Here is a 13646-nt window from a genome sequence, read left to right on the forward strand (position 1 = left end):
TCACCAGATGTAATGTTTTAGTTCCTTAAAAACAGGGTGGGGGGGGGAAGGGCGTGCAAAAACTAACATTGAAATTTTGAAACAGCAGCAGAGTGAGTGAATTTTAATTTTTGTTCATTGTTGGTGGTTTAAAAGAAAAAATTCCCCCCATGTAATTATTGTGAACACTTTGCTTTGTGGTCACTGTAACATTTTGGGGGGTGGGACAGGGAGGAAAAGTAACAATAGTCCATTTGTCCCTGGCATCTATTCAGAGCAGTGTGCAGAATGTAATGCTCTTTTGTAAGAAACGTTTTATGATTTTTAAAATAAATTTAGTGAACCTATTTTTGGTGGTCTTTTTTTTTTTTTTTTTTCCAGACGGTCATTTTTCAAATGGCTGGATCCTCAACCCACCCCAAACTAAACACTAAGTTTGATTTTCAGCTCCTCTGTTGGATATAAATAAATGTATCTCTTGGAAATAGGCATAATATCTTGGCTAATTCCATTCTGGTGATTTCTTGATTTGAAAGTCCATTGCTTGGGAAGAAATTCCGTCATACACATTTATGCTTATAATAAGCTGGGGATTTTTTGTTTGTTTGTTTGTTTGTTTGCAAATGCTTGCCCCTACTCTGCAGCAGTTTTCTATGTTAATAATTATAAAGGAGAACCAAGGTGGGGAGCAATACTATATATTGAGTAATGGTATAAGTATATGCCAGAAGCCTAATGGCAGCAAGTTTTATTAATCAGAATAATACTTGGTTATGGAAGTGACTGATGCTAAATAAATTCTTATTATTTTTTATTAGATGATTTCTCACCTATAGACAAACTGTCAGCCTGCTAGTGTCTATTAGTTAAACTTTGTAATATATATATATATTCTTGTTTTTTTCCATTGTATGCAAATTGAAGGAAAAAGATGTACCATTTCTCTGTTGTATGTTGGATTATGTAGGAAATGTTTGTGAACAATTCAAAAAACGATGAAAAAAAGTTCCTGTGGATGTTTTGTGTAGTATTTTGGCATTTGTATTGATAGTTAAAAGTTCACTTCCAAATAAATAAAACTCCCATAATGCTAGATTTGATGTGTGCCCAATGTGAACAAGAGTTAACTACCTGTAAAATTCGTTCAAACGTTCCTCTTAGAAGGAAATAGAGTAATCTTAAATTACTCCTCCCCCCCCCCCCCCCTGTGTGAACTGTGTTTCTAGAATTTATAAGTCTGGTAAGGGTGGTAAATATAAAATCCCAATCACTAAGCTCTTTATTTGTTAAAGGGGGAGTCTAGAATGATGAGAGCTGGAGTCATTATCCAAATCTTTAATAACATAATTACCTAAGAGAAATTGTGGGTTTCTTAGGTTTTTATCTTTAGGATAGTCCTAGTTTGATGTTTGAAAAAGTAATGACTGATAAATAAAACAACTGCAGAGTAGGTTCCTGGCTCATAAGTTCCTAAAATTTCTACCTATTAATCTCCAGCTGTCTAGTAAGCATGAGAACAGCTCAGTTGTATGGAAAACACTTAATGCAATTCTCCTTTTTTAAGTTTAGAAAAAAGACTTGGATGTAGTAGAAGATGAAGTAGGTGGTTTTTTGGGAGTATACGTAAGTAACACATGCAGGGAAACCTGATTTAAAGGCAGAATTTTGGTGAAACTCCCCTTTTAGTTTGGGGAGAAAGTTCTTCAAAATGAAAAATTGCCACAATAGGATTTAAAACTTTGAATGATACCTGTGGTATAGTTTCCCAGAGGGGGAAATAGTGGTGTGGTATAGTTTCCCAGAAGGAGGAATTAGGCTGTGTTGCCACATGAGTTTTACTTAAGTATCCCCCTTGGGTATATTAAGTATGGCTGAGCTGGAGTGGCTTAGGGCAGTATAACCAACTTCTGTAGAAATGAGCCTTTCTGCTAGAGAAGAAGTAAATGATAAGGGTTTAGTTAAACTTAGACTGGCGGTAAGGCATTCTTAGAGATAACACTGGCTTTCAAGCAGGCATAGGCCATTAAAAAACTAGTTATGTTAAATACATAGATTTATTAGCTGGAAGGGTTTTTATTTTTGCCTTGAATGTAACCTACTAGAAATTAGACTCGAGAATATCTGGCACTGAAAAATTGGGTGTACCACTTGTGAAGGGAGAGGCCTTTTGTGTTGCCACTATTGGTGAATGGTGTTAGACTATGAGCTGGAAATTTTCAGTAAAACGTACTCAAAATTCACTATATGGAACATTGAACCAATTTTATAAGAAGCAACTGATACATGTCCTCATCTATGGAAGCCTCAAATTTAAACAAATGTGCAGTTCTAAAAGGTTTTAAGCTTAACTTTGAAATGCCAACAGATGTGCTAAAAACCAGGTTGCACCAGGTTTTTTTTTAGGAATGAAAATTTTAAAACCTGAGCTATTCAAAATTTTTTAATTTGGCTTTAAAATGAGACTACAGGGGGGGCGCCTGGGTGGCTCAGTGGGTTAAAGCCTCTGCCTTCGGCTCAGGTCATGATCCCAGGGTCCTGGGATCGAGCCCCGCGTCGGGCTCTCTGCTCTGCGGGGAGCCTGCTTCCTCCTCTCTCTCACTCTCTTCTGCCTACTTGTGATCTCTGTCTGTCAAATAAATAAATAAAATCTTTTAAAAATAAAAAAAAAATAAAATGAGACTACAGGGGTCCCTGAGTGGCCTCAGTTGGTTAAGTGTCCGAGCTGTTTTGGCTCAGCTCATGATCTCAGGGTCTGGAGTTTGAGTTCCATGTCAGGCTCTGCTCAGCACAGAAGCGGCTTAAGATTCTCCCTCCTCGGGCGGCTGGGTGGCTCAGTGGTTAAGCCACTGCCTTCGGCTCAGGTCATGATCTCAGGGTCCTGGATCGAGTCCCGCATCGGGCTCTCTGCTCAGCAGGGAGCCTGCTTCCTCCTCTCTCTCTCTGCCTGCCTCTCTGCCTACTTGTGATTTCTCTCTGTCAAATAAATAAATAAGATCTTTAAAAAAAAAAAAAAGATTCTCCCTCCTCGCCCACTTATGCTCACTCACTTCTACTCTAAAAAGAATCTACAAAATATTTTTATTGAACAATGCAGTAGTTTACCCCTAGATCTAATCCCTGATTCTAATGGAATGCATGGAGATTGAAGAGGTTAGTTTTTCTCAAAAATCCTTTTAATGGCTTATTTATAATGTCTTCTGTTAGTACTCAGAATGGAATTACTGGAAGGTAATTTGTTTAAGATTGCTGCTGGCTAAAGAGATATTTTACTTTTACTCTTGGCCAGTGAAAATGTTTTTGTTTGCAAAGTTGGGTTGGCTTGTGTTTTTTTCAAGTGTTTAATGCCATCAGTTTTTTGGAAAGGGATTCAGTCTTGATTGCAGCTAAATGTAAACTAAAATATACACTATGCATCTCCCGTTTATTACCAAGGGTTGCTCATTGCTGACAAGTTCCAGGTGAAATGGACTCGGTTTATGGAGCACTGAACGTAATGGAGAACTTAGCACTGTTTTCTCAAAACTATCCTAGGACCACATTTAAAATCAGTGGTGCTGGTTAAACACGAAAATATCAACCATACCTGTTTGAACCACAATCTCTAGGAGGTACCAAGAATCTGCATATTGTACAAACTTGAGTTAATGGTGGTGTCTGTTTAAGATTTTATTTGAGAGGGGGCACATGAGCAGTGGGAGGAACAGTTGTAGAGGGACAAACAGACTCGGTTAAGCAAGGAGCCCCATCACAGGGCTTGGTCTCCTTTCATGACCCAAGCCGAAATCAAGGAGTGGGTGCTCTACCGACTGAGTTACCCAGGTACCCCAAACTCAATAGTCTAAACACTAATTCAGTACAGCAATATGTAGTAAAAAACAGGTATGGGGATGCCTTGGTGGCTCAGCCAGTTGAGAGTCTGCTGCCTTTGGCTCAGGTCATGATCATGGGGTCCTGGGATTGAGCCTGGTGTTGGGCTCCCTGCTGAGCGGGAAGTCTGCTTCTCACTCTCCCCTGACCCTCACCCCCTACTCATGTGCTCACTTGCTCTCTCAAATAAATAACCCTAAAACAAGTATGTTACCATACCTTTTCGTTAATTCATCCATACTTCGTTCCCCTGGTGTACAGGTGCAGTGGTAGGCCCTAAGGATGCAGGGTTAGGAATCTCATTTGGAGAGACAATCCAGTAACAATGAGAAAAGAAGCCAGTGTTGGGAGATGTGTTTAGGAAAGAAGAAGCCAATGTGGGTGTACCTACAGGTACACACATTCACAAGCACGTTTAAAACATTGTAGAGTAAAACTCAGAAAATCTTCATTTTGACCCAAAAGTCTGTCCCCTGCTCCTCTTAGCAGATGAAAAAAATAAAGACAGCTTGTGTACACAGGTAGCCATCATTTGCCCCAACCAGGGGAGAAATCTGACCTGAGGGGAAAAAGTAATACCTAGAAAATAAAGAACTTTACATTCGTCTATATTTAAAATGGGGAGTTACTCTGAGTCGAGAACATTGGAAAATCTAAAAGGCAAATAATCTATAGGCTTGGGTTCCTGTTTGCCAACTGAGCAGCAGAGCACTGGCAACAGGGTTGTGGTTAATGGAAACACCAGCTATCCTGTGACCTCAAACTTTCCTAGCCTTCCTAGCCACCTCATTTTTTGCCCAGAATGTGTCCTCCCACTCAATACCTCTACACCCATTCCACCTACTCACCCAAACTTAGACATGTAATGCCCAGCCCTGTAATTGTGAGAGATGTAGCAGAACTTCAAACCTTAGAATCCTTTCAGAAGTATTTTACCCTTTGATCATCCTATCCCCCTTGCCCCTTTTATCCCTGAATTCCTACTATCTTTAAGGATAGGCTTCATGGAAGGGAAGGGTCAATTCACCTAAAACAGTCTGGGGGCATAGGGGGGCACATATGACTGCTGCTTGTTTGAGTAAATGGGAAGAAGTCATTTTGACACCAAGAAATTAGGAACAGAGTAGAATAGAAGGTACCAGCTAGGTCCCTCAGAGACCTCCCTAGGGTTCAACCTGAGGCTGGACAAGTAGAGGATGATAAGTGAGAGCAGGAACTCCAAGTAAGTTAAAAGCAGAGAAGGCTTAAGCCTCACTTCGATTTGGAACCCTGCAAAGCATACCTATGACCACATGGGCTAGTAAAGCACAGCAGAAATTGAGGCATATCATGTTTTGAAATAGAAAGACCCTGAGATTTTATGCACACACATCCCACAGGATTTCCTTGATCCTATATGGCATAAGAGGGACACCAATTGAGTGCTAATGAGCTCGCCATGGCAAAGGGGAAGGTTACTGCTAATGAGCTCGCCATGGCAAAGGGGAAGGTTACTGCTCGCTCCACGGTTGTAGGGTAGATAGCCCAGCAATGTAGTAACCTTGCTGGTCTCAGAAAGGTGGAAGTGAAAGGCCTTTTTGAAAAAACAGCCCTAATAAGGGGTCTGACCTTTTCTTTCTTTTTTTTTTTTTTTTTAAAGAGACGAGAGAGAGTGAGAGCATGAGAGGGGAGAAGGTCAGAGGGAGAAGCAGACACCCCACAGAGCTGGGAGCCTAACGCGGGACTCGATCCCAAGACTCCAGCACCATGACCTGAGCCAAAGGCAATGGTTTAACCAACTGAGCAACCCAGGTGCCCAAGGGGGCTGAATAATTAATTCCCTTAAATTAGACCATTTAAAAATGGAAAAGACCAACTTGGTTTTACTTGGCAAGTGTATGTGTTTTTTTCTACCACCACTGGATTGGGAACTTAACGAGAAAGAGAAAGATATATGGGTATCTGAGAGCTCTAGAATTCCCCATAAAGGCAAGAAAGTTGAGGCAAATACAACCATATCATAAGTTCTAGGTGGAGGTGGCCCCAGTTGGCTTGGGGTCTTCATTTGGTAGATCAGGTAGCTTTTTTAATCTAGATCGTTTATTCGTATCTGTGTTTCAGATTGGCATCAATTCTTTGTACAGTTCAGACGCCAGAACTCTGTGCTATCAGGCTAACACTAATCTCCAGTTGTGACCAAATCATGGCTTCACTCACTGCCTGCCTATCCTGCTTCCTTGGCTTCCTTTCACTTGAGACCATTCCTCTAGTGAATCACTTGCACAAGAATCCCTGGCTGTGACTCTGCTTTTAGGGACACGATCTAAGACAATTGAGCTGCAGCTAGAACAGAGATTTACATCACCCAGACATTCTTGACTTAGATTTTGATGAAGTAACAAGACATAGAGTTATCTCCTTCTGAGGAGGGGGTGAGAGTTTTTCATTTTATGGATATAAAATTTTATAGCTGCATTCTGTTAGGCAGTATTTTTTTTTAAGATTTTATTTATTTATTTGACAGAGAGAGAGAGAGAGAGAGAGAGAGATCAGAAGTAGGCAGAGAGGCAGGCAGAGAGAGAGGGGGAACCAGGCTCCCTGCCGAGCAGAGAGCCCGATGTGGGGCTCGATTCCAGGACCCTGAGATCATGACCTGAGCCAAAGGCAGAGGCTTTAACCCACTGAGCCACCCAGGTGCCCATAGGCAGTATTTTTTAAAGTATATGTTATGTCGGGGCACCTGGGTGGCTCAGTGATTAAGTGTCTGCCTTCAGCTCAGGTCCTGATGCTGGGGTCCTGGGATCGAGCCCCACGTCCAGCTCCCTGCTCAGTGGGAAGCCTGCTTCTCTCTCTCCCACTCCACCTGCTTCTGTTCCCTCTCTTGCTATGTGTCTGTCAAATAAATAAAATCTTTAAAAAAATAAAGTATATGTATGTGAACAAAATAGCCAAGGGGTGGGTTATAATTGTCTCTTTTGTTAAACAACACAGCTTAACTTTGCCCTTTCTAATAGTACCCAGCTTGGCTTCTGCAATTTTTCTTTCTCAGCTGTATGTAGACTTGCTAAGATAGAAATCCTAGTCCTGGGAGAGTCCTCCTCACACCAAGAGAGTAGGCATTTACCCCAGGCTTGCCTTACCTACAACTTTGTCCCAGGAATTTGAATCTTTTTTTTTTTTTAAAGATTTATTTATTTATTTGACAGAGATCGCAAGTAGGCAGAGAGGCAGGCAGAGAGAGAGGAGGAAGCAGGCTCCCTGCTGAGCAGAGAGCCCAATGCGGGGCTCCATCCCAGCACCCTGGGATCAAAACCTGAGCTGAAGGCAGAGACTTTAACCCACTGAGCCACCCAGGCGCCCCAGGAATTTGAATCTTGAGCAGAATGATTGCAGGCAAGTTACAATGATCACAGTTAAGTTTTTGTTTTTTGTTATTATTTTTTTTAGCAGCACTAGTAGAAGAAAACTTTGGGCAGTTTCTAGAACTGCCCAATTGCTGTTTAGTAGAAGTCTTGTTCCGAGCCTTTCCTTCTATCCAGAGAGCTTTCTCATAACTTTTCAAAAAGTTCTTTCTGCTTAAACTAATTAGTCAGTCCCTTGCTGTTCTCCGCAGTCCTTTAATCCGAGCCCTCTCTGGGCCAATCGGCATTTCTGATTTCAGGGCGGACGACAGTCTGGGTGGCAGCTGCTCGCTCCACGTCAGCTGCCATTGCTGCCAACCAGTGTCACTTGGACCTTCACAGTTAGGCCATCTGGGGCATAAATCATTTTCTGGGGGACTGCCAGGCCCTATCTCAAGGCTGCCACTGAGCATCAAAGGCAACCAGCAACATGCCTCAAGTTTCTGGCTTTTGCCTCCACTTTGACTTGAATAAAATGCCACACCTCACAGAGAAGAGGACTGACTTCTGGAGCAGCTACCAAACGGGCTGGATGATGCCATTTGGAAGGAAAGAGGAGTCAGTTCTGGATGGGAAAACTTTGACCGAAGGGAAATAAAAAAGCAGGGGGAGAGACATGCCGCTGGGTGAGCAGTCCCCTCCCGCCAACTAGCCCGGCCTGCCCTGGATGCCTGGGCAGGCTGTTGGTTTGGCCAAGGCCACCACGCTGTCTAAAAATGCTTGGTGTTTTTAAGAGATACAGAAAGAATTATTAGATTACAATAAGACTTGGCAGTAATGTTCTTGAAATGAACCACAGGCTGTCAGCTTTTGCTAAGATGATTGACAACATAGACAATCTTGGGCAGAAATTGCCAGCTGTTCCAGACAACTACAAGGTGACTTTTGTGCACAGAGAATGTGTCAAGGCCAGTACCCTGTTGTCCTCTTAAACCTGATTGGCCTAAAAGCAAGAAGGTGTGCTACATGCAAGATGACAGGAGCTTGGTTAGTCAAGGCAACAGGAGCGTTGACGTTTGGGAATGTGAATATCGTCTACCCTAAACTTGGGAGTCATGCAAAAATTCCAGATTCAAACGCCTGGAAGTTCAGCCCAGACACCTCCCATGTGCATTACTGGGCCAATGAAACTGGGCACAGAGCAGATTTCACCTTTATTTCTTTTTTTTAATAAAGATTTATTGTTTATTTGTTTGACAGAGATCACAAGTAGGCAGAGAAAGAGGAAGAAGCAGGCTCCCTGCTGAGCAGAGAGCCCGATGTGGGGCTCAATCCCAGGACCCTCAGATCATGACCTGAGCTGAAGGCAGAGGCTTTAACCCACTGAGCCACCCAGGCGCCCCTTCACCTTTATTTCTGACGTTATGGAAGCAGTGATGGTTTGCCCCATGCCCTCCAACTTCCTATCCAAGCCAATGGATGTTTCCTAGGTTGGTGTGATTTTTGCTGGTGCTTGGAAGAATGCTGGCTCTGCAGGGATCACATTCATGATCATTGGTGATGACCTCCTGGGGTTTGCTCTCAGAGAGTACCCCCTCAATCCCGGAATACAAAGTATAAGCCCCAAACTACTCCTCGAACAACACACCTCCGTATTTCAGCATCTATGACATGGGCTCGATCCCAAAATGGATTAAGAACAAGGCAGTACGGCCACTGGAGAAGCTCAACTCTATCAAAGCACAAATAATTTATGATTTATGATAATTCTCAAGGGTTCGACGTATATCCAGTGGATCCCAGAATAGAAGCAAGACGAATATCCCATTCTTTTTTTTTTTTTTTTTTTATTTATTGACAGAGAGAAATCACAAGTAGATGGAGAGGCAGGCAGAGAGAGAGAGAGAGGGAAGCAGGCTCCCTGCTGAGCAGAGAGCCCGATGCAGGACTCGATCCCGGGACCCCGAGATCATGACCTGAGCCGAAGGCAGCGGCTTAACCCACTGAGCCACCCAGGCGCCCCGAATATCCCATTCTTCAATGGCAGTGCCAAAGCAGATGATGCTTTAGGAAAAAAGATTACTTGCTAAAGCTCTTGAACTCAATATGATCTCCTTGAAAGGGAGTAGGTCTGTGGGAGTCATCTGGCTTCTCTGTGTAATGCTGATGGGATAGAAGATGTTTGGAATCTAGCAGCATCTATGAAAAACTCTTTGGAGATGCATCAGCTATGAATGCACCTCAACCAATATGTATTCTGCCCCTGAACAATGTACAAAACTTAAATAACTTGGGAATGGCTACAGAACAACAAACACGGTATTCTTGAATGAACACTTAATTATAGATTCTTCTTTTTTCAAAGAACAACAGCAAAACATTCACAACTCTGCAAAGGTGGTGAGACTTTAATAGACACCTTAATTCCTTTATTTTTTTGAGATTTTTAATTAAGTGGGGTTTTTTGTGTGTTTTGTTTGTTTGTTTGTTTGGTCGGTTGGTTGGTTTTTTAAAAAAGAAGAGAACTGGGCAGAGAGGGTTCGAAAGGGAGGGAGAAAAAAAAATCTTAAACAGGCTCCACACCCAGCACAGAGCCATCACAGGGCTTGATCCCATGACCCTGAGATCACAACCTGAGCAGAAATCAGGAGTCAGACACAACCCACTGAGCCACCAAGGCACCCCTAAGTTTTTATATTTTTAATCTCTACACCCAACATGGGGCTCAAGTTCACAACCCCGATATCAAGTCACATGTTCTTTTGACTGAGCCAACCAGGCATCCGAACAGATACCTTAATTCTGACTTGAACTGGAAATATTTTTTAAAAGTCTTCCTTTTGCTTTCCTAACAAATTCTAGCTTATGGCGTCTTTCCTTTTTTTTTTTTTTTTTAATGTCTTTTTTGCTACTTTTTCTAGCTAGATCTCAGTATTCAAACTTGTCTGTGAACTTAATTATGCAAATTGTAGCTAATTGCTTCTGGAGATACACAAACACACAGCATGGAGGGCAAATGGGGTCCTCTGAATGCTGAATCTTGATCCTTTCCAAAATGACAGCATTAGGTTCTCCTGGGTCCTACATCTGCTAATTCAAGTCCACACTGCCTGTGTGGTGTTTAGGGTTCCAGGCTCAAGGGTATGCTGGGGGATCTTTCTTTTTCTTTTTTGGCAAGATTTTATTTGACACAGAGCGAGATCACAAGTAGGCAGAGAGGCAGGCAGAGAGAGAGGGAAGCAGACTCTCCACTAAGCAAAGAGCCCCATTTGGGGCTCAATCCCAGGACACTGAGACCATGACCCGAGCTGAAGGCAGAGGCTCAATCCTCTGAGCCATCCAGGTGCCCCAGATCCTGTTATTTTCATAAAGAGATAAAAGTGACATACTACGTGTTTATATAGCAATGTCTGTTTTAAATACCAGTTTATGTCTTTATGCCTTTATATTTCTAGTAATGCAGTTCTCAGAATCCTTGACTTTGTGCATTATAACATTAGCAACAGCTGTGTTCCCCATCCCACCTTCCCGCCCCTCTTTTAAGCTGTTTCACAAAAAAGATATAGTTCTAATTCACTTTTGCTTTCTTTCCAACAGGTAGAAAAGAGAAGGCTGTAGGTTTGGTTCTTTCTTTATTTTTTTTTTTGGTAAGCTGTTGAACTAAAATTCTCTGTCAAATTTCCTTATCCTTTGTTCATTTGACGGTTCTCTTTATAGTGTTTGACCAATTGATGCTATGAGCTCTGGAAGATCTTTGCTGAAGATTCTTTTCTCCTGTTGTTTATCCACGTGTGTTATGTTGGATATGTGGAGGACATTAAAAACCTAAAATATCTAAAGAGAGAGAGAGAGAGAGACAGAAACAGACAGAAAGAGAAGAGAATTTCCTTTCAAACTGCTCTAAGGCAGCTTCTCTGTATAGTTTGTCCAGTGTAACTCCTACCCTGTGACTAGCTATGTCTCTTCAAGGCTTGCTAGGAAGCAGTGGCTAGCACAGTATCACATCCCCTTGTATTACTTTCCATCTGAACCTTCTTTTTCCCTTTCCTTCACTGTCCATGTCCTCAGAAGGCACCTCACAGATAAAACATCAGCACTTAACCCCCGCCTCAAATAAATCCCTGCCCCTCTTCAAGGTAAATATTCCTCTTTATCTGTTTACTTTTTGTACCTTTTTAAAAAAAAGATTTTATTTGTTTATTTGACAGAGAGCACAAGTAGGCAGAGGGAGAGGGAGAAACAGATTCCCCACTGAGCAGGAAGCCCATGCGGGACTTGATCTCAAGACTCTGGGATCATGACCTGAGCCAATGGCAGATGCTTAACCAACTGAGCCACCTGGGCACCCCTGTACTTTTTTTTAAGATCTTATTTTTAAAGTAATCTCTACACCCAGCATGGGGCTTGAACTCACAACCCTGAGATCATGAGTCATGTGCTCTACTGACAGACAGGCAGGCACCCCCGTACTTTTTTTTTTTCAAGCAGGTTTTTCCATTTACTATTGTTGTGTCCCCCTCCCTCACTTTTTGCACTACAGTCTAGCTGGGTGATCTATTGCCAGCTGGCACCAATTCTCCAAATCAAAGTATGCAAGGGAAATACACTTGTATGATCCTCTTTAATAGAAGATACACGGGGCATTCTGTCCAGTTCTGCTTCCCAGAAGTAAAATAAAATAACCAGAAGGCCTGCCCCTCTTCTTCTTTTTTTTTTTTTTTTAAAGATTTTATTTATTTATTTGACAGAGAGAGATCACAAATAGGCAGAGAGGCAGGCAGAGAGAGAGGAGGAAGCAGGCTCCCTGCTGAGCAGAGAGCCCGATGCGGGACTCAATCCCAGGACCCTGAGATCATGACCTGAGCCGAAGGCAGCGGCTTAACCCGCTGAGCCACCCAGGCGCCCCGGCCTGCCCCTCTTCTACATATTTGAATTTCAGTTCTGGAAATTTCTTCAGCCTGTCTGTGCAAGAACCCCTTGCTTGATAATTTCTAGGATTCGTTCCACAAACAGCTCAGCCTCAGCTTCTAGCAACCACGAGCGAAAGAAGGTAGTTACCACATCAGTATTTTTGCATTATATCCTGAAGTGGTGAGTTCAAGGTTGTTCAAAGAGATCCCATTTGGAAAGCAATGCATGCACCAAGTCTGCATTGTGGTGAAGAGAATCTGTCAGGCAGGCACTGAGGAGTTTCAACATCACCTCTTCAATGACATTTACTTAAATGCATGACCTACAAAGGAACATTAATGGGACTCAGAGAACCTCTCAAGGACTGTGTAGTTTGTTCCACAACTCTGTTGTGTTTTTTAGATAGCAAGGAAAACAAATAGATTACTGGTTTATTATAAAAGGATATAACTCAGGAACAACCAGATAGAGAGAGGATAGGGTAAGTTACCTGGGAAGGGGCATGCTCCGATGCTGAGCATGTCATTCTCCCCAAATCTCTAAGTGTTCATCAAACTGGAAACTCTGCTCTGGTTTTTATGATATTTAGTTCTTTCTCCCAAGTAGGAAATATTAATTTCACTAAAGGTAAACTATTGTTCAAAAATTCCAATTGATTTTGAATGTAGTAATAATGTTAATGAAATATAATGGAGATAATATATTTATTCTGTTATAACTAAATATTTTAAAACAGAAATTATTTTAAGACTGGGAGTTTTCACCAGAAAGAAAGAGTCCATTCTATCCTTAAGCCAAACCCTGTAGATGGAACATTTTACACACAGTAAGATGAGAGGAGGAAGAGAAAGAGCTTCCAAAGGTACTAATAAAACCAGGATAATATAATACCCCAAAAGCCAAGAGTGAATTTCAAGGAAGTTGTCAATTTTAAATGCTATAAATGGATAAATCAAGGAGAAAAGGAACAGAGGAAAATTGCTACCCAGTAGCGAACCTTATCTCTTTTCTGTTAAGCCTTCTTGGGGCTTTAGTCCCTTGATCACTTTAGGAGAGTTGGGGGAAATGAAAATAACTGAGAGGTCCTATCTTCAAAAATCCATTTTACTTCTCTGCTTTCCTCCTTCCGCATATATGAAAAATGACAGCCGTCTCTCTAGCAATGTTTACTGTCCAACCATTGCTCTTGCCAACTTTAAGAATACCTCTTAGCCCACTCTTTTTTTTTTTTTTAAGATTTTTATTTATTTATTTGACAGACAAAGATCACAAGTAGACAGAGAGGCAGGCAGAGAGAGAGGAGGAAGCAGGCTTCCTGCTAAGCAGAGAGCCCAATGTGGGGCTCGATCCCAGGACCCTGGGATCATGACCTGAGCTGAAGGCAGAAGCTTAACCCTCTGAGCCACTCAGGCGTCCCTTAACCCACTCTTTCTTTAAGTTTCTGCCATAGCCCATCATGACAGAAAACAGCAGATGTAGCAGTGATCGTTGCCAATGCTTGACATTTAATTTAGCTATTCAGAATGATGGGTTTCTTGATGACTGGAATAATCTAAGTTGGATACTGTG

At 42.0% G+C, this 13646-nt stretch overlaps 1 pseudogene; it reads left to right on the forward strand.

The window, feature by feature from the left end:
- The first annotated feature begins 7842 nt into the window (after positions 1-7842).
- LOC132024156 (phosphoserine aminotransferase-like) lies at positions 7843-9400 on the forward strand (annotated as a pseudogene).
- Positions 9401-13646: the final 4246 nt, after the last annotated feature.

Source organism: Mustela nigripes, chromosome 9 (assembly GCF_022355385.1).
Source record: "Mustela nigripes isolate SB6536 chromosome 9, MUSNIG.SB6536, whole genome shotgun sequence".
NCBI lineage: Eukaryota > Metazoa > Chordata > Mammalia > Carnivora > Mustelidae > Mustela > Mustela nigripes.